Source organism: Diabrotica undecimpunctata, chromosome 5 (assembly GCF_040954645.1).
Source record: "Diabrotica undecimpunctata isolate CICGRU chromosome 5, icDiaUnde3, whole genome shotgun sequence".
In the NCBI taxonomy this organism is placed as follows: domain Eukaryota; kingdom Metazoa; phylum Arthropoda; class Insecta; order Coleoptera; family Chrysomelidae; genus Diabrotica; species Diabrotica undecimpunctata.
The window spans coordinates 46,722,488-46,746,289 of NC_092807.1; positions in this window are offsets into that span (position 1 = coordinate 46,722,488).

Here is a 23,802-nt window from a genome sequence, read left to right on the forward strand (position 1 = left end):
AACCATAGGCAAGAGAGGCTCTTGTGAAATAGGTAGTTGCCTTTTGAATGTTATAAAGCGTAATATTGAACACGGTAGAAATGAGTTTTCATTTTTTTCTGACAATTGTGCCGGACAAAATAGAAATAAATACTTATTTTCATTATACAATTACATTTCTCAATTATATAAAGTAAAAATTTGTCATAGCTTTCTGGAACGAGGGCACACAAAAAATGAGGGAGACAGTATTCATAGTGTGATTGAAAGAGCATCACGTAATATTCCAGTCTATTCTCCTCATCAATGGTACACAATTGTCAGAACTGCAAAGAGAAACAACTCGTATAACGTCGTTGAATTAGACTAAGAAAATATATTTGATCTAAAAGAACTTCTAGCAAAAACATCTATTAATTGGGACAAGGATGAATCTAATGAGAAAGTTTACTGGAACAAATTACGAATTCTACAAACCCGGCGAGACTATCCAAATATGTGTTTTTTTAAATACAATTTTGAAGACATTGAATTTAAAAAAATTAATCTGGTCAAAAAGGGTAGAAAGACACTTCAAATTAATATAGAAGATAATGAACTGAAGCCAAACTATACGAGGCAAATTCCATTAACGAAAAAGAAATACGACCATTTGCAATTTCTTTGCCAGAAGAAAGTTATTTCATGTCAATATCATGATTTTTTTAAAAACCTACCTTATGATGAAAAACGAACAGGGGAAGATTCAGATATTGATGTTTAAATATTCATAATTGATTAACTTTAGTTCCTAATTGTAAGTTAAATTTATTTGTTTTATTTTCTATTTTGTTCCATCTGTTTGATTTTTTAAGTAGTAATATTTTCTGTTTTTTTTTAACACGACCCAGTTGTTAATAATTTCAGAAACTTATTTGTTAAACCTGAAAGCCGACAATATACGATTTATAAGTAAGTACACTGTTTGTGTTAAAATAATTTATATCTATACCTACTACATGATTAGATTATTGATATTATGGATTGATCAGAACTAGCCTAATTACTTCCATGTAAGTATATTCTATGTCCAAATTTGGACATAGACTCCATCAGTTGAGACTTTACTAGTCTATGTCCAGCTTTTTTTTGGAACGTGGCCTTTATCGTTAAAGCAATGAACTGTAGGGAAAGTAGCTTTTTAAACATTGTTATACAATTTTCTGATAAAAGAATTTTATAATATTTTGAGAAAAAAAAACAAAAAAAAATGCTCTCCTGTAAAATTAACATTTTGTGACTTAGGCTACTTCTGCATCCAAGCGACGATATGATCTAATTTAGTGGTATATTCTAACGACTTTGCTTTAAAATATATTGTCTCCTGTTATTCAATAAAACCTCATTGTTAAACTGGCTTAAACACATTTAGTCTGTTCAGAGAATTTAATTATCTCTTTTCTTATTTTTGTGTCGCAAACACAGAAACTAATGTAAAGTATCATACTGCCGTGATAATTAACTTAAATTATCGTCATTCAAAATCGAAATACAATAGAATGATATATTGGTATACCATCGCTCTACGGACCACTTCGAAGTGTGGGCAGAGGGGTTCTGACCATTTCAAGATAAACACTTTATAATGAGACAGCGTACTGAAAACATCCAGTTTATCGGTTAAGTTCTCATTTGAGTCTCGGTGCCGGACGTCCCGACGTGGTACCCTCGTTAATCCACTGGTTACGTGATTACATCAATATTTCAAAAGGTAAGTCGATTCTGTGTACAGATAACAGTTATGAGTAAAGGTAGTTAATTCTCGTAATTTAATCACAATTGTTATACGTCGTCTCAAAGTGACTAGTATGTACAGGGTAAGATATGCAATGCTAACCTTATGGGAATTTGGCCAAGACGTTGCCAGTTTTATGCAGTGAGCGATGGCGTTCTCTATTATCTATCTCTCAAAATAAACGGAATAAACCAGGAGTTCTCAACAAGTTCTCACGAACAATTTTATGTAATTTACAAATATCGTTTGCTAATAATTTTACATAATACTATACATTATTTGTTTCTAATAGTAACTTATTAACTTTTATCTTTTATTAGTAGCAGTAGTATAATAAAATGTGCATTAAATAAACATTTGTTTCAAAGTTTAAAATAATTCCGGTAATTTCTACTAACTGCTAAATTTAAAATGTAATTTATGTCTGTATAATGTGTAAGGAATTTGTAATTTTGGTTGATATTGACTGCAAATACTTTCTTCTAAGTTATTCAGTAATTAAGAAGCAATTAGAGTAATTCTTGTACAGAATATGTTTAAAAGCTTGATACATCCAGGGCCTTAATTAGTCTATATTTGTTCTTCGGAGCGCGTACACATATTCGAGTTACGATTATTTGTACCATCTTGGATGTACTGTTACTGTTTTGTTATTGTTATTATTTCTGGTGGCTGTTGTAGTGATTTGCTGTTGGCAATTATTGTTATTTTCTGTTATGAATGGTATAGATGCAAAATTCACATTCTCCACGTTTCTTAACTTTCGGAAAAATGAGAAAAACTGTTTACTATTGAAGGCCATGGAATAATGCTTCAATTTTTTTTGCGTAACAACCTTGTTGTAATAGAAACTGTTTGCCCAAATTTTATGGGTGTATTTAATGAAGATTGTTTTGTAAATTTAATTTAAAATTCAGACAATGTGAGTTTTGTACCAAAATATGGTTAACTGTGAGTTTTGCACCAAAATCTCATGGATAATGTTAGTTATGATCCAAAATATTTGAACTTTGCTTTATTTATATTTTAACCTTAAATTAAAAACTAAAACCAAGAAAAATAAGGTGATTTATATTGATGATTTTTGTGGGTTAGAATTAAAAACAATAAATAAATTATTTTATTTCAATTTTAATTTTACCAAATCAATAAATTTAGTTTACAGTGATATAATGTTTTACTCTTTAAAACTAATTGTTATTTGTTTTGTAAATCAGACTTGCTTTGATTGTTTTACACTGTTTAGAATATCGTATTTTTAAACATTAAGAATGTTGACTTCTTCGATATGTTCACAAACTGACTCGGGTTCTATATTGTCATCAGCCCCATCGATGACATTTTTGTAGAAGAGTAAATCCTCATTCTCCCTCCACTGGTCTCCATAATGCTTCTTCAACAAGTTGTTAACGTCAACTTTCTTCACTGGTTTCGTCGAGTTTGACAAAGGAATCAAGTTTGGATTCATGTTGAAAAGCAGTTTTCCTGGCTTGGTTAAAGACTTTGCCACGCCCAAGTCTGACTTGTATGTGTACTCACCTCTAACGAGAACATTTTTATATTTAGTTCTTGTCAGAATAATTCTTTTGCATGTCCCCAGTTGAAAATGAAATTGTGCCGGTTTTTTCATGAATACATCCTTTTCTTTCTTCCAGTCAAAGACGTCACAGTCTTGGCCAACCTTTACTACTTTCGAATGTTCGGCTATAATATCAATGTACTCTGATGGTTTGTAAATCACCTCTTTTTTTCTCATAAACTTTTCTGAGACTCCAAATACTCGATCTGGTGGAAGATAGCTATGACCTGTTATGGGAAAAAAGAATTCCACCGTTTTTACATTTTTTGGTGCATGTTTAGAAAGCCAGAAACAAACCATGGCCACGACTATTGAATTTTTGTTCTGACCCCCACATCCATCGCTTACTAATCGCACAGTAGTAATAGGGCTTTTCATTTCTGTTGTTTTAAGTGTATCAAAAACAAACGAAGCAATTTCATTAGATCCTTTTTTAAACTCGTTTTCTGTCCAAACGTAGGATGTCACATTATCTGGAGTCAGTTTACTTTTAGAATTCCCTTTGACCACAGTGAAATTGTAAAGGTAGATTTGCCTACTATAGTAAGTGGCTTGATCTGGTAATTTGGGCAAGGGTAGGTTTTTTTGACAATCAAAACTGAAAATCAAAATTTTTGGGTCAGTGCATTTTAGTGATTCAAAAAAAGCCTTAGCACGTAATTTATGAACACGTTTTTCAGTCATGAGCTCTTGTTTTTCGTTGCCTTGCTTTGCGTGTTTTAATCGTTCATCTAACTGCAAACAAGTAGAGCAAACGTCTACCCTAGGGGATCCGAAGCCATGATTGTACTTCGTGTTGAAAATTGACCTAAAGTACCAGTGTGTTACTTTCAAATCACTCTGATCTTCTGTGAGTGAACTGATATACATTTTCCACATTTTTCTAATATTTAAATCAGCAGAAAGATATTTTCTGACCGTGTGTTTGGCACAGTAGTGAGGCTCTGAACATTTGAATCTATTTATAAAATTCATTACATGCGTTTTCTTATGAAAACTTTTAGTAGAAACCCTGTCACCTCCTCTGTTTTCTTTACTAAGCTGACCGGTTTCTCTGAAACGCTTTAAAATAACATTTACACGAAATCGTGAAACCTGAAGTACACCTATGAACGTGTTAAGGCATACAGGCATCATGGATTTATCTTTTAAGCCTATAAAATATTTGGTTCTCATAGGTTGTCTTTTGTACTGTCCAGAAGTTGGTCTTCTTCTTTTAACTTCTACTGATGAGGAAAACTTCAGAATAAAATTATCTTGGTAAACCTTATCTTTTTGAGAGTAGAAGTTTTGATGAAAACGTCTAATGTCTTGAAATGGAACGGTAGCGCATTGAAATTGTCTTCCATCATGGTTACAAGAAGGAAAATCCGGCATACCTTTCGCAGAGTACCTACACAAGAAAAGTATTATTAGCTTTTTATTCTTTCACAGCTAATGAGCTAACAATATTTTTCTTGGTTCTAGATGTAGTGAAAATGACTTAAAAACAACTTTGATAAGACTAACCTACTAATATTTTAGACTACTAACAACTAACCTTGCTAATTTAGATTTGTTTCGTTTCCACTTCTGGGGACTTATTTTCTTTTTCCTTGTTTGACCAGTCGAGGGTTCTACTAGTTCATCCATTATACACCAATAATTTAGTTTATTAACTAGTTATAAAAGTCGTATTATTTAAACCACAATCATAAAAGCGTTAATTAACCTTCACAAGCACATGTAAATACCACAAGACAAGTGAGGTAAGGTTAAAACAACCGTTGACAAAACATCACCAGAGTGACTACAATCACGTGATGCGCCCTACGCAGTCTGATTGGTCGAATTGGAGAATGTTAATTTTGCTGCAAATCATGTGTTGGATAATGTGACTTATGTTTCAGAACGTCTTTTTCAATATGGTTTTTCGATATTAAAATGTGAGTTTTGGTTCAAGATATCATTACGGTTCGATTCGCCTTTAAAAGACGAATTCATTGATATACATAACTAAAAATATGAAAATTTGGAGAATGTGAATTTTGCATCTACACACTTCGTTTTTGGCTATTGTTATATTTGACGCCGAATTTTTACCGCAAAATGGAGGAAATTGTTCAATGGGAACGTGGAAAAGCTCTGAAACTTTCAGAGAAGCAGATACTAATGAATATAATTAATTATCATCTTAATCAGGATAACAACGATTCTGTATCAAGTGTAATTAGGAAATTGTCAGAAATGAGTGGTGTGTACGAAAAGACTCTGTTTCGCATACGACAGGAATATTCATCACCTGGATTACAATCTCTAAAGAGCAGGCGCAAGAAGCGAATGCTATTAATTCTCGTGACAACAAGTACGATGGAGGTATCAGGGGCAAAATTCGTAGAATAGTTCATCAATTTTATTGTGACAACATACCACCAACAATAAAAACCATATTAGCTGTTGTAAATGTAGAAGAAACTTTGCCCAACTTTTCACGAGCCACGTTACATCGCTTGCTGAGTCATATGGATTTTGTGTTTATAAAACGTGACAGAAATTCAATTTTGATTGAAAAACCAGAAATCATCTTCTGGGTGAAAATCATCATTTGTAAATATCGGGCACAGTGTGAAAAAAGAATGGGTTAATAAAACAATTACATCTCATCGTGATGCTTGTTTTCGTGGTCTGACAACAGGATTAAAAGCTCCAACAGCTCGTGGTGCACGGTTCGTTTTATTGCACGCAGGATCTACCAGTGGATTTGTTGATGGAGCAAAGCTCACGTTTTTGGCAAAGAAAAATACTCAGGACTACCACGACGAATTGGATGTACCGACCTTCGAAGATTGGTTCGAAAATAACTTAATGCTAAATTTGCCAGAAAAAAACAGTTGTGGTAATGGACAATGCCTATCACTATTCTATCACAGCAGAAAGTCAGAACAAATTCCCAACAGTTCAACACTAAAAAAAGATATTCAAGAATGGCTTCTTTCACCCTATCACTGTAAACTCAATCCCATCGAAATGGTTTGGAGTGAAGTGAAACGGTATATAGCTGGACGCAACGCGAATTTTAAAGTACTGAAATGCGAAATGTAATTACAGCAGCGTACCAGGTCATTAAGCCAGAGAAATGGAAAAACTACCTAAACCACGTAATAGCAACAGAAAAAAAAATGTAGGAAATTGACAATTTGTTGGATAATATCGAACCAATAATTATTATAAATATAAATAACGGAGATAGTGATGCCAGTGATGATAATAATGATGATGAAGATAGTGAAGCAGAAACTAAATGCGACAGCGATTAACAGAAAAAGGAACTAAAAATAATGGCGTACAATTACGATTACTTACAGTGCGGTTTTTAAAAGTCCTTCCCCCCTTAACTTTTGAACGGAGCAATACATAAATAAAATGTTTCTTTATATTTCAGTTTTATTTTATTCGATTTTATTTATATCTATAAACAAATGTTTGTATGGCTTGCTTCATACTGTAGAATTAAAAACAAACTGCTTGTGTGACATAAATAAAAGACATTTATTAATTTCTATTTTATTTCGATTTAACCCAAGTATGTTGTAGCAAATATTATTCATGTTTGAGAACCACTGAGAGAAGAAAGTCAGGCAGGGTCGTTAGTGGGCATTAGTATTTAAGCTACACCTAACACAAGAGATGGATTAGGCTAAGTAGTAAGAAGTGACGTTTATTTTAATACAAGTTTGCAAAGAAGTATGGCATCGATGTTGTGAATTTACCGTGTACAGACTAGTCACATTGAGACAATCTATAGTTGATATTTTTCCCTAATATATTTACTGTTAAAATATTGCATTTTTTCTTCGAATAATATTCTAACTTCATTTAAACAGCGACCTCTTAAGTTTTACACAAAACAATCGTCAATATCACAAAATAAAACATAATAAAATCGTTCACTGTTTTTTATTTACATCCTTATTATTAATTTTCCATATTTCTATAAATCTGTATATTATAGTACAATAGTGAGCACATTCAAATTTAATTTGTCTACCATTAAGCTTAAGAAAATCCTTATACCCACACGTTAAATCTGTTTGCGCTGACCCACCTATTGTGCATTTCCATGAACTGCTTTGAGCTTTAGATCGAATATTGAATAATCTTAAAGCGTCTTTTAGTATACTTAACTGAATAGGAATGTATAGGTAAACTGTAATTTAAATGTATATATTTATTTAAGGACTATTCGTATAGTGAAAATGTATATCTAAAAAGGGTGTAAGGTACATTTTTTAAAATAAAATATATGACACATGGGAAATACCAACAGACTGGCAACTCTCTATTTGTGATGGTAAAAAAAAACAATAAATGCTAAAAAGTGCTCCCACCATAGGACAATCAGTCTTATGAGTCACGTTTTAAAAATCCACTCCCGAATTTTTCCTAGAAATAAAGAAAGATTTTGTAATACGAAATTGGGTTTCCGTAATAATCTTATAAGAGAGGCACTCTTCAGGTGCTTACTGATTCAGAGGTGTCATTCATTCTGTGTGCATGTGCCTTATAGACTTCGAAGAATTTCGAGAAACTATACTTCAAGGTTAGACATGAAAAATTAATGGAAATTCTTCATGTGGTTATACAGGTCTGCATCTTATCACCACTGGTTTTTAATCTGTACTCCGAGCATATTCTGCTTATAAAACTGCTCTGTGTCATAAAACTACACTACCGCTTAGAGGAGTAAACCTCGAAAAAATCCACAGGCGACCCGTGCCTAACTGGTGAATGGCCTAGCGTCAGACAACCGCAAACGGAGCTCTTGGAGAACTGGAAAACCTCCGCTGTATTTCAAGGCTTAGCGTAGATAAGGGCGTACTTCTTCGCAAATCAGTATAGTTTCGTCCCTATTCGTGAGCACTATATGGACAAGTACTCAATCAAGCAAAAAAAAAACATAAAACAAAACAAAGGGACTATAGAGCAAGTTGGACCAAACTATAAATGCGATGATATGGTGTACATCAGCGGTGAAGGGAACAAAGGAAAAGTCCTCAGCGACGAGGAAAATAGAAATGAGACGATTATAATCTTCGGAAGAAGAGGATCTGTTGGAAGATTTCCGGTAAGGTGAAGGGACATGACCAAGAAGGTTCTTCTAGGGGAGACAACCTTACAAAGGAGCTCTTCACTTGGAGAGGAAAGACCTAGGGAGGAGGAAGGGAGATTTGACATAACTTCCATGGTAAGGGCAATGGAGAAATTTACCAGTGTTACAAATAGTTTAATGAAACTAATAACCGACCATACAAACAGTCACCGAAGTCACCGAAGACATGGATGGCACTTATAGATAAGTCGCCCTTGGCAGTATTAAGAAACGAAAAATGGTAGTGAAGAAAACCGGTAAAGAAGTCACGACAAAGTAGACGGCAGGCGTGAATACACCAGTGGACTTTGATGAGTTCTCCCCTGAATAACTTAAAGAAAGGAAAATTATTGCAAAGTTTTTGAACTCAGGGGAAATAGGCTCTTAAAATATAAAGAAAATTATAGAAGTCGAATGGGAAGAAGATCACTATACGGTTACTAAATAAAAAAAAAGGAATAAAGCAGTAGGCGACTTGGTAGTGATTATGGAAGCTGGACTTTTCGGCGAGGGGAAAGTTTCCACGACCTGATAAATAAAAAACCAAAACTCGGAATATGTAGAAAAGGTAGATATAGACACGTGGGATACCACTAGTACCACAATTACAAGGAAGGACCAGGGAAAACCTGGGAAGCCGTTAGACCATTTACATGGTCCCTGCAGAAAAGGGGAGATTAAAATGGACAGGTATAAGAGACAACTGGCAATTCTGTGTCAATTAAGGAAATAAATAGAGATAATAAAACTCAGAGAGACATCCATAAGAGTAGTGGGGGCTACGGAGGTAGGAACCTCATGAAACTTCTAAAAGTCACCTTTAGAGGTATGGACCTCCACCTCGTGCTGGAGTTGTATAAACGCGAAGAAAGAAGGATAAGGACGCAGAAAGTGATCGTGAAGAGAGGCGCAAAATCTTACGCCAAGTTGCTCAAACAAATCAAGGGAAGCAGACGCGAAAACTTTTGTGGCCCGTACAGAGGAAGACACGGTAGGTGACGTCCGGGGCTATGAGACCCGAGTGGACATATTTGACTTAGGCGAAGATGTCACAAAGGAAGAAATCCTGAGACAAGTCCGGAGATATACCGGCAGCAGACTAATGAGGTCAAACTCGTCTCTATAGAGAAAAATCCAAACTCAAAAATAGAGACGGGAACACAAACGTTACGGTCAGACTGCCGCGGATCGTAACCAAAAAGGCACTGGAAAAATAACATATACCAATCGACTAGAACTTGTACTATAAGAGAGACTGCATGTCCAGCAGTGCTTTAGATGCCTGCATTTCAGGCCTAGTAAAATCGACTGCAAGGGAGAAAACAGGAAGGACTCCTCCTACAAATGTGGCAAAGGGGGTCACTAGGCACGGAAATGCCGTAACAAGGAGGCTTTTGATCAATTCTAAAGAATCTAGGCACAAATCCGACAGCTTACAATGACCGGAGTATAGAAAACCCATCCTGAAAAAACGGAAGCTCAAGAAAGACCCTATCAGAAGGAAGAAGGAAAGAGTGGGTGAAAGCACCTAGGACCAGGAATCACACAGCGTTGGGGTAAGTAAGTTAAAGAGATAGGAACCATTTATTACGAAGTTTCTACAAATAAATGTGGGAAGGACGCTGATCTGACGTGGTAGTATACGTGGTGAATCGAGGAGTTTTCATCACCAGACACTTCGTTAAAAATGGGTATGTTAAGGTATATTTCAGGAAATCTGGTGGTGTACAATTGCTATATTTTACCAAACATCCTGCTTTAAGTATATGAAGAGTACATTGATTCGATTATGCAAAAAGCTAGAACGAAGACTGTATCGGTCGTCATAGCTGGTGACCTGAATGCGAAGGATCGTCCATGGAACGAAGATGATAGAGGGAAATACCTATGAGAATGGATCCACGCCGTGGGTCTTACCGTGCTAAATGACTAGAAGCCACCTGCATTCGTAAGAGGTAATAGTGAATCGTTTCTGGACATCTTACTTGTTTTATCGTCACTTCTAAACATGGTCGTAAGCTGAACTGTTTTGAAAGAAGAATAGCTCAGCGTACACAAGTATGTGAGTTTTGAGATAGCGATCCAAAGGCAGAAACGGAAAGATGGGAATATGAATTTAAAGAGATGTTTAAATGAGGTTTTTGTAGAAAATTTTGGCTTGATTGGTCAGGGATGCGAGGATGTGAGCAAGGTAATTGAGGGTCTGAGACATATTGGTAACGATTTAATTTTTGGACAAACTATACTCATAATATAATTATACTCCATTAATTTGGAGTTAAAACTGCAGTCTAATTAATATGGAAACTGTGATCAATAATGACGAAAACATTATTTGAAGAAATTATTTTTATTTTAGGTCATGCTGTACTACTTGTGTTTAAACAAACATCTGTCGATTACAAAAGCATCAACGTAAAAATTTCAATGCGGCAAAAATTTATAACCTATTGTTAAATTATATGCACAATATATTGCATACGTCGAAGACATAAAGAATGAAGCTCGAGTCGTCAAGCGGGGATTGAATCGGACAAAAATATGCGAGAATCCAAATTGTCGCATGACTATAGAGATCATCTGCATATGCCAAATCAGTCGATGAGCCGATGTACGATGTATGAAACTGCGAGAATTTTTTGGTATATATATATAATGCCAACGTTTATTCTATGAATAATAGGAATTGCATCGATATGTGGAAAAAAGTATGACAAAAGCAATTTCTGGCGTTAGTCCAAGCAACGAGAAAAATAAATTATTGTTGTATTTAAATACAACAAAATATACGACTGTTTGTTTATACATATATATATATATATATATATATATATATATATATATACACATGTATATATATACACATATGTATATATATATATATATATATATATATATATATATATATATATATATATATATATATATATATATACCTGTTACGTACCTGACTGTTATTTTGGTTATAATAACCAAATACTAGACTGAATTTCCACAAGTGCTCCTGATGATAAGTTGAATAACTCGAAACACGTGTAGAGCAATGGTGGAGTTCCGATTGAAATGAAATGCAATCTTTTACTTTCATTTAAACGTCTTTCTCTACGTATAGAGCGAAAAAGATAGTAACTTTCAAAGGTGAATTGTAGATGCATGTTGAAGTAAAAGGATACTTCTAGCGTCGTTAAAAGTCTCTAGTAAGAGGCTTTGAATTTGCGGTTCACCTAATTTACTATCAGAGAGAGGTCTCTGGACTTCTTCTTACTTCGTATAGATGTCGCTGCTAGCGTACCTGGCTGTTATTTTGGTTATAATAACCAAATACTAGACTGCATTTCATTTCAGTTGAACTTCCACAAGTGCTCCTGATGATGAGTTGAATAACTCGAAACACGTGTAGAGCAATGTTGGAGTTCCGATTGAAATGAAATGCAATCTTTTACTTTTATATATATATATATATATATATATATATATATATATATATCTATATAAATATAATAATTTGGAGCCATTATCAAGAGTGATATGGTTCCGTTCGAGTTCGCGGTCTCAATCTGCCTACTCCCCTCACTCGTGACGTACCAGTATCTTGTTCTGTATAAATACTAGAACCGTCAAACGGCACTAAGGTCTCAATCTGCCTACTCCTCAGTAGGCGCGGGAATGGTATGCGCTGACGTGGTCTGAGCTGACGTGGCCTGAGAGCTGTGAGCGGGAGGTCGCTGAAGCAGGGGTCGCCATGTTTCCGGCAGTCGTTTAGCGTCATCGCGCGTATTTAAGCTGTTAGGCCGTTTTTCAATTTCGATAGCTTCACAGATGATTCTTGATGTTAAAGAGCGGATTGGGGCGATGGTTTTTGCGTTTTCGAATGCATATATATATATATATATATATATATATATATATATATATATATATATATATATATATATATATATATGTATATAGATAAGAGCAAAAAAATATGACAATCTCATTTTAGAAAACTATTGAACAAGTAATGGACATAAAATACCATTATTACTAATGTGCAGCTACATTATGCAGCTATGGAGTCTTGGACAAAGAAGCGAGAAATCAAGTACAAACGGCAAATAGACTGACAGGATGAATTAATAACACTACATATATGTCGAAACAGACACATTAACACTGCGATGAAGTCAAGAATTTATAAAGTCAGTGTAAGACCAATAATGACATATGCCTCAGAAACAGAGATGATAGGGAGAGTACTGAGAAGAGTTACAGGAAATACGCTAAGAGATCGAAAGAGAAGCGAAGATATTAGAAGAAAAGTACAATTGTACAAGCGAATAGACAATAAATAGAAAAAATTAAAATGGAATAACCTTAAAAGAAGAATTGGGGAGACCCGTGTCGTCAAAATAACAAGAGATAACTCACCAGAAGTATCGGACGGCCGGACAAAAGACGGATTGACAACCTTCCACAGATGTACGTATTAATGCGCCAATAAATAAGCAGAATTGCTTATAAAGAATAAGAATAAGAAGAAGAAATTCAATAGGGTTCGACCTTGGACCAAGCTATGTATCAAGTATCAAGTTTTTAGGATTTTTTCTTTATAGTTATAGCACATAAAGGCAGAAAAACAGACAGACAATAACTATTGAGTCCTTAATAATAAATATTGAAAGGGTCAAAAATTTTAATATATAGCTTGTTCTCAAAAATTGTGGAATTGTGTGTATATAATTACAACATATTATTATATATATATTATTATGATATTTAAAGTCTTGGTGCGCCAAGCAATAATTAGCTAATTAATTTTTTTGATTAATTAAAATTATTTAAATGATATGATTATGACTCTATCACAATTTTTAATTCTTTTATCTCAGGGTTAAATTCGTGCTTCAATATCTATGCTATTACATGTGAAAGGTAAGGTCCAGAGAATACCGGAATAATAAAAAACACATATGATCTAACACTATATATTGAAATAAAAATAATGGAATAATTCACACTCAAAAGTTTTCAATAAACAAATCTCATATAAGGATTCTCAAAATTTTGTTCTCCGTACGTGAACAATCAAAATTAATGGTACAAACAATATTAATTGAAATCTCAAAATCCCAAACTATTCTAACTCTCCTAATCAAAATATTTATATCCTTTCTAAATTACGTGTAAAAATTGTGTTATCAATAAAAGAAAAAAACTGCAGAAACAAAATATCTCTCTCTGATGATGAGTGGTCCAAATCCTTGTTCCTTGTAGACTATATTATCTCCTCTCAACCGCTCCCTATGTAATCAGCAATCTTACACAGATTGTTGCAAGTATATCGTTCTTAATGATCTCGTTCGAAAGCACAAATCATTCAAATTATGATAGCCTTTCTCCTCTCGATAAACTGAATCTCTCGTTGGCCCGAGTGAAAAATGACTCTTGGAATATCTTCTCTTTACGATAAACTGAATCTCTCGTTGGCCTGAACAGTGATTCTTGGAATATAAGTAGAGAAATATGACTTACAATATTTTGCTGCTTCAGCTTCTGTCAGATACACTAACTCCACAAAAACTCACTAACATTCAACACTACTGCTTGCTACATTTCAGGAACCGCCAGAGAACAATCACTGTTCGTCTTACAGACTTGGAAACCAACAGATTATATCTTTTCTCTCTCCTCAATCCCGCTAAACTTTTTCCTACATACTTATCCCACCTTTTTCAATCTCCGCCAATCAAAAATCGTCACAATTCCCCCATTTTTTCATTTCGATAACAAACAAATTTTTACCTATAATTATAAAATTTCCTAAAACTTATTTACAAATAATATTTTCTATAATTCTTAAAACTAACAAAAACCTCTTTCTAAAATCTCTTCTATTTGTCTCTAATCACTGCATTAATGTATTTTGAAAAACCCCGTTCAATTGTCTGTGGCTTTCACTTATGCGGGTCACTCAAGTATAACAAAGAAATAATTTATGTATAGCTTACATTTTGTTTAGTACAGGAAATCCAAGAATTTAATAACTTTCCTTCTTGGAAATGTTTGTTGGATATTATCCTACTTATCTGAATTATTTTAATGTTTTTGAACTTTGAAATATTTTAATCAACCCAATATTTTCTTGATTTTACATATCATAACAATATATATATATATATATATATATATATATATATATATATATATATATATATATATATATATATATATATATAGATATATATAATAATTAACATATTCAACATATATTCTAGCGAATATGAATGTATTTATTCAATATGCTAACGTGAAAAAAAACGAAGTAAGTCTCACCCAAACAACTCTTTTCTGAACCTTAAAACTTGAATTACTAAATTTTTAGGTAACTGAACTAAGCCTCAGTTTTATTAGTAGCGTCTTGGCGCCATTTTGTAAGTTACTTTTATTAATTCATCCTGTCCGTCTATTTGCCGTTTGTACTTGATTTCTCTCTTCTTTGTTCAAGACTCCATAGCTGCATAATGTAGCTGCACATTAGTAATAATGGTATTTTATGTCCATTACTTGTTCAATAGTTTTCTAAAATGAGATTGTTATATTTTTTTTGCTCTTATGTTAAATCTGTGGACCAATCTTTTCAGACTATCTTTATCTTGGGCTATCAATATGGCGTTATCTGCGTAACAGAGTATTTTTACTTCTTCGTTTCCCATTCTGTATCTTTTTTCCTTATTTCTCTTCCTATTTCTATAGGTTCTGAACTTGTCCATTTATTCTGACTTCCATTTTCTTGTTTTGGTAGATGTCTTCAATAGTTTTTATGACATTTATGGAAACTTCTCTATTACACAGAAGATGGATTACATCTTTGAGTCTTACACTGTTAAATGCTTTCTTTAAATTACTCAAATACAAAAATGCTAGTCCATTAGGCTCCAGTAATTTCTCAATAATTTGCTTTATGACGAATATTGCATCTGTACACGATCTTCCAGTACGAAATTCCTGCTGTTTATTGGCTAAACTTATCCTCTAATTTATTAGTAGTAGGTAGTATTTAACAAGTTTATACCCCTGTAGCCTTCTGGCTGTTCTTTATCACCTATTTTGAGTAGTAGAATTAGTTCACTCGTTGTCAATTCTTCCAGTATTTTATTGTGTTTTATAATTTTATTGATTAATGCTGTTAATTTTCTGTCATTGCTGCTTTACAATATTTCAGTAATTCGTTTGGCATTCCTTTTTTACCTGCTACTTTTCTGTTCTTCATCTTTTCAAGTATTTTACTAACTCCCTGTATATTTATATTAAGATATTCAATAGTGGTAATTTTTGATATTTCCTGTTCTAGCGTAGTTTCTTTTTCCTCTGCATATATCTTTTTTAGGTAGCCAATGCATGTACCCTTTTCTTGTGTTTTAGTTCTATTAGTTCCATTACCTCCGTTCTTTGATCTCTTATAAAGCGCTATATTTTCTTTTGTAGACCATAAAAATTATGTTCAATTTATTTTGAAAAGCGTTTACAGCGATCATTTTTTATTTTTCTTATAAGTGCATGTTTTTCGTTTCTTATTATTTTGTAATTATGGTATGCCTCTTGCGTTTTGGTTGACATGTATTTCAGGTAAACTTTTTGAAGTTATACTTCTATACTGGTGTTCGACGTTGGAAATCTGTACGGGAGTGTATCGGCAAAATCATTACATATGTAAGATATAGGTAAGAGAGAGACAGAAGATATATTTTCTCTCCTTTTCTCTCTCCTAGAGAATAAAAATCTCCCTTTTGTAAATATATTTATTATTTATTAATATTATTATTGTTTTTTCATTAATATTATTATCATGGTAAATTAAACATAAGCGTAAGTAAGTTATGTATATTATCATTTTTAAATACTTATGAATATTGCATTTTAATTTGTATTGTATTATTATATTGAATTATGTTGCAGTGTATTGTATTGTATTTTTATATTAACAACAAAATAAACAATGAATTTTACTGCAGAGTATGTAAAAAAAAATTTTTTGCGTTCAACTCCTTTCATACATTATATGAAAATAATAATATACATTTTCATCAAAATATTGATTCAATCCTTCATTTACTATACTCCTATTACAGGTCAAATGTTGTTTATATATAGCAAACGATACACCATATACCTTAATACCTAATTCTGTTTCTCTTTCTGCTCTCTCTTATCTATAGCATTACATAATTATGTAATTATTGTGCAGATTGACTCCCATATAAATTTGTAACAGCGAACGCGTGTATAGAAGTATAACTTCTACCGGCAGTCCCACTGGACTGCCACACCCGTTTTTTGTACTTCGGTTGCTACAATAATTATCCTGTTTTTTCTTCTATTTGCATATTGTGACATAAACTGATTAAAATCGATCTGACAATTATATAGGTTATTATTATTTAAGACTTTTTAGTTCTTAAGTACCGTTTGAGGCAGCATATTATGCACAGTGATTTATGTATAAAAGTTTTCATCTTTCACTTTATTTAGTCGCCGTGTTTACTGACGTCCAAAGATCATACGGCAGATTGATCCTATAACCCGACATCAAACTTTTTTAGAATTTACTTATACATTTAATTAGCTGTGTAGCTAATATTTTATACCACCAGCAGTTCTAAAGGTATACAAGATTATCTTAAAGTAGGAGGCAATTCTATTGGTTTAATAATCTTCCTAACCAAGACACATTTCAGACGCGTATCACTGTTTTTTTATCTTCTGGAAAGGATATCCGAATTTGAATAAACTTGAATAACATGTCTGTTGTTCTAATTACTGAAGCCGTATTGCCATTTGATATTCTGGATTAAAAAATTGTAGAAACCACTTCAGAGCTGCGTAATCAGTTTAAAGAAGGAACTTAATATACGAATTTGAGAAAATGTTCACAAGTTGTATTTTATTATAAAACGTGAATAACACAATAGGATGCAAATAGGATGCAATGCAAACGTTAGTATAATTATTTTTTCAAGATAAAACAATATGAGCGATCAAAAAAGATTTATTTATTAATTAGTAAACATTTTACGTATAGGTAAATACCTGAAATTTATTCAAAAACGTTTTAAATGAAATATTTCCTAGCTATAAACACCCAGTCTTGTCCTTTAGTTAGCACAAATCAACCACTGTCAGTTTTACTCAATATCTAACACATTTGATGTATTTATACACCACTGATACTACAATGCAGTGTAATTAAAAATATAAATTGTTGTGGTGATACAAAATAGCATAAAATCCACACCGAGTCAACTGTAATGTCAATATAGTCGTGTAATAATAATTGCTGCATATAAATAATTCGTTATTTTGATAACAACGTATTTTGATTTACGTTTAATACGTAAAGTTTACAACGTTTAATATTCTGTAAAAGTTATTTTAAATATTTTACCATGTAGAACAAAGTGCGAGGCATAAGTTAGGGATATAGCTAAAAATTAAATAAATAATAATGCAACAGATGACGTCGTAATCTATATTTCCCATAAGAATCTTAGTATGGCAAAAACACTATTCAGCTTTCAAATGATTCCCTAAAAGAGTGGTCCAAAACAACAGGACTGCAATTTTATAAGGTTAAACCCAAAGTAATGTACTTTTCTCAATAACATCAAATTGTTGCAAATCTTCCAAAATTAACACTGTATGATTAAGTTTTAGAAAACGTTGAAGAACGTAGATTTCTAGGTATGATTTTTGATTCAAAACTTACTTGGAACAAACACATCTAATTACTTAAAAATCATGTTTACAGAACATAAATATTCTTAAAGTACTAGCAAATCATAACTGGGGCGCAGACACAACACAGCTACTAAATATTTACAAATCCTTAATCCACAGTAAATTAAATTATGGATCAATTGTATATAATTTAGCTAAGGGCTCAACATTAAAAAAATTAGATATTGTATTACATACCGCACTAAGACTAGCTCTAGGAACCCACAGAATCAGTCCAGTTGAAAGTCTTTATGTCGGCAAATGAATCTCCAATTTCTATTAGAAGATTACGTATCAGTTTACAATACGCAAGCAAGCTATCAACTAATCCAAATAACCCGGCCTACCCCTATGCTTTCTCCACACATTACCATTCTAATTACAATCAAAATCCTAATCTTCAACCATCATTTAGCAGAAGAATTAGCAACTTCACATTTTCGGGTATTATGCATACCAATATTAATTATGCTCTCCCTTAGACTATACAAATTCCATATTGTAACACAGATCTGTCAACTTATACTAAGAACAATACCCCTTCATCTCTTTTTCTCCAATACTTCTACAATATTATAAATAAATATTCATCCTGTCAACTAGTTTATACCGATGCATCAAAAACACCCGAATTGAAAACAGTAGGGTCCGCCATTGTCACAGAGGATTCTGTACTCAAGTTTCCACTACCTACTAAGGACTACTCAATATATTCTGCTGTACTTTTTGCGATATTCAAGACAGTACAACAAACTCTTAATCGACCTGAAGACATGATAAGTAATATTCACAAAATAAGAAAACATGACTGGACTTTTGGCCTTGCCAGTGCCTTTAACTTAGGAAAAAAAAATATTCACAGATTCCTTAAATGCAATCCAGGGAATTGAGAAAATATATCCGAATCATCCGATTTTAGAACAGATTAAAAAAGACCTTGCGACTCTACAAAATAATCATAAACAACTTAATACTGTATGGATATCATCTCATGTGGGGATACCAGGAAATGAGATAGCTGATCAAATGGCCAAAGAAGCTTGTAAAATGGAGAGACCCGATGATAGAACTAACCAAATTCCTCACTATATATGAAAAAATGCATTAATGAGTACACAAAAAACTTATGGTTACGAAGATGGCAACTCTTACCAAATAATAAATTGCTTCAAGCAAACCCAGATCTATCAGCAAAAACACCAATTTTAATAAAGCGAAGGGACCAGGTTGTACTACATCGTATCCGAATAGGACATATCAAACTGACGCACGAACAGCTACTAAGGAAGGAACCTCCTAGAATATGCTACGCCTGTGACACCAATATAACTGTAGGTCACATTGTTATAGACTGTCCATTATATCAAATGGAAAGACAAGCTACTAGATTACCAAGTGATATAGAGTGCGCTTTAGACACTATGGATTGTGACAAAATCATTAGGTTTTTAAAGAAAACGAAATTGTATAATTAAATATAAGTGATACTTCAAGAGAAATTCTAAATTATAATTAACTTTGTAAAAACCTTATAGTTTATATTTTATATTAATCATTATAATATATTGTAGTCTATATTGTACCACCGCTAATAACCTTATATGGTTGATGAGGGTTATTCCCAATAAAAAAATAATACAACAATTATACAACTGTATAAATCAATTAAGTCACTTATCTACATCAATAATGAACACAAAGCTTTTGTTTTTTTTATTCAAAGAAATAAATAATTAAATTAAATTTAATTAAATTTGGTTGGTTATAGTTTATTACGCCATGAAACGAAGCCGAAAACCCACTCAAAATATCGAAAATTTACCGACACTCGACACTCGACACTGAGGAGTAGGCAGATTGAGAACTCTGTGCCGAGAGACAGTTCTTGCAATATAGAACACGATACTGGTACGTCTCGAGTGAGGGGAGTAGGCGGATTGAGATCCCGAACTCGAACCGAACCGTATCACTCTTGAGAATGGCTCCAAAATGGGTGCCGAAACGTCGAGTAATAAATTCTCAACGCGGTTCTTCCCGAGAACTAAGTAATTTTCATATATATATATATATATATATATATATATATATATATATATATATATATTGTTATGAAATTAAAGCTCCTAAATAGTTTTTTTTATATGAATAGTATGAACATAAAACAAAATGACAATATTGAATATACCACATATATATTTAACTCAAACAATTGTATTATTGTTGTTAATTTAATAGTTGAAACTAGATTCAACAATAAGAAAGAAACTAAAAGCAAAAATAAGCAGAATTCACAGACATGTAACAAACCAATAACGACTATATTGTATCACCAGATTTAATTAATGTTTTCAAAATAATTTTATTATTATTATAATTAAAACCAGTTGATTTATTATAAACAAATTTAGCATAATAGAAATAAGATTCTTTTAATACGCGAGTTATTATAGCCACTGAGTTATAGTTGGTTGATAAACACTTTTCAATAAAAAAAAATATATATAAAAAATTAAACCAAAAACAATTGTTGATCATGAAATTGATTATGATTTAAACTTAAGTTATTGTTCGTTATATAATATATTATATTATTTATGTAAGAGATACTTACAGAATAAGCCAATATAGCCACAACATAAAGATACAAAAAGCAAATATCAAACCACTTCGGATCGAGTGGAAATAAAAACCATAAATTTGTATTTATTAATTAATTTCATTTTTTATTATAATCCAAATTCTAATATATACAAGTCAATAGAATCTTCAACAGTCCTAAAAGAGATAAAATATTTAAGTCATTTATTCACAAAGTAAGAAGTTTCAATTTGTTAGTAAACATACAGTTAACATGGATAGAGCTCGGTAAATAAGAGCAACGTGTAGTTTTCTTACATCGCATTCACATATCATAACAATTTGGCGAGCCCAACGTGTGGCTGTGTCTTTGGACGGTGACAGGTAGTGCATTATAACAAAGTATTAACCAGTGGTGTACCTTAAAAAAAAATATTTACAACATTTAATAACATAATATACAGGGTGTGAAGAGTATAATTTGTGTAGATAATAAGTTTATTGAGTGAATTGAAATTAAATAAAAATAAACATGGACAAAAGAAAGACTAGATCACATAAGAACGTAGAAGAAGAACAGGAAGTGACAGACAGAACCGAAGAACAAATTAAAGAGACTGAAGAAGTACAGGAGACGATGGAGGAGAAAAGACAGCCAGAAGAAGCACAAATGGAAAGGCAAATGGCAAGTGGAGACCAAGCTCAGCCCGTAAAGAAGGATGAATCGGACTTTCACAAGATGATGGCAATTTTGTTACAGGAAATAAAAAAAACTGAGCAAAATATAAACCAGAAAGGAGAAGAAAATAAACAAGATATGACTCAGAAGTTGACAAAAGAACTTGAATATACAAAAAAAGAAATAAAACGGGAAATAACAAAAAGTTTTGACGACAAAATACAACAAATGGCACAACAGGTTGAGGATAAGTTGGGAAAGAAGATAGAAGATGTAAAAGAAGAGTTAACCCTAGAAATGGCCAAGAGGGAAGAGCAGTGCAAAGAACAAATGGAAGTGTTATCGGCACAGCTGGAAAAGAATAATGAAACTCAAAATAAAAAGATTGAATTAATGGAACAAAATTTAAAGCTCGAACAACAAAATAACCAAAAAAAGTTCGAAGATGTTGACGAACAAATGGGAGTGTTGGCAGTACAGCTGGAACATCATATTGAGCAGAAGGAAGAGATATTTTGACGAGACATTAATGAACAGTGGAAGAAAAAAGAAGATGAAATAGATGAAAATATGAATAAGACCAAAGAGATAATGGAGAAAGAAATTGGGAGAGTACAAGAGTCTCTTAAAGAAGTGACACAGAAGGAATTGGATGCAAGGCCGGTTGTACAAACGGTCGAAAGAGATTGTAAAATCTATTTTAGTGGAAGAATAAAACAGCAGCATCCAGTACCTTTCATGAAATTCCTTAGGCACAGATATGCATCTTACAGAAATTTCGAAGACTTTAAAGAATTCATCAGAAACCAGATGACGGCTGAGGCGTTACTATGGTTTTCAAACAAAGAAAATGAGTTGGTGGATCTGGAAGACTTTGCGATCAAATTCAGTGAATATTTCTGGGGTCAAGCACAACAGCGTTCAATAAAAAACGAGCTGTTAAGTGGCAAATACAACCCAAATCGTACCATGTCATACCACCGGTACGCCATGCAAATTTACAGCACAGCTCAATACTTAGACTGTGGTTTTAACGAAGAATACATTGTGGGTTGTATCGTGCAAGACTTTGATTGGACATTGGAAGATATCATGATGTTATACAACTTTAAAAAAATAGACAAACTGTGCCAATTTTTGATGATGCATGAGCAACGAAACCCCATGTATCAAAACAATGACCAAGCAAATAATAATAATAATAACAACTTCAATGGGAACAATAACTACAGCAGAAACAATAATCAGAACGGCAATAATTTCAATAATCATCGTAATTTTAACAATAACTATAGACAAAATAATGGTAACAACAACTATAATAACTCGAACTTTAGGAATAATAATAATAACTACCGCAACCAAAATAATCAGAACTTTAATCGCCAAAACTATAATCGTAACAATCAAACTAACAACAATAACTATGGAAAAAATGGACGGTATCAAAACGGTAATTACAATAATCAAAACAACGGAAATTTTAACAAAAATAATTACAATAATAACAACAGAAACTTTAACTCCAATGGCAATATGTATCACACATTTTCAAACAGTGCCATTCAACAGAATCAGACAAACAATTCACAACAACAGTCAAATCAAAACTACACAAACAATCGAAACCATAACACTAGAAGTCTAGAAGATATAAATAGAAATAACCAAAAAAGGTGAATTTTCTAAGTCACCATCAATCATACACCGACGTCAGTCAACAAGAGTCACCAATTGAAACACTCAACACATCATCACCATCACAACCCTTTGACACACAATACACAACAGATTCACAATCACCAAATTTTCAATAAAGCACCTGCTAAATGCGGCCGTATGTCACTATGAGCATCCAAGGGAGTTCATAAAATTTGGGGAAGAAAAGAAAAATCAAAATTTGCAAGGGTTAATTTTAATTCAGGGTAAATTCTTTCAAAAACAAGTTAAAATTTTAATAGACACGGGTTCTGAAGTTTCACTAATTGACAATAAAGTTATTAATGAATTAAATTTTCAAAAATATTGTTATTCAATTCCAAAGGTTAATCTAGTGGGTGCAAACAACAAAAAACTATATGAAGCAAAGAAGGGAATAATGGGAAAAGTATTATTTGATACAACCGAATATAGTATGCAATTCATAATAGTAGAAAACATGAGACATGATATTTTGATTGGGACAGACAAAATGGACAGAAATGGAATGGTCATTGATTATGTAAACAAAACTTTACAAATTAAAGAAGAAGTACTGAAATTTGGAAATACAGAAGATGAGGAATCAAAACAAGAGGAATTAAAGATAAAGGAAATTAACAATATTCAAA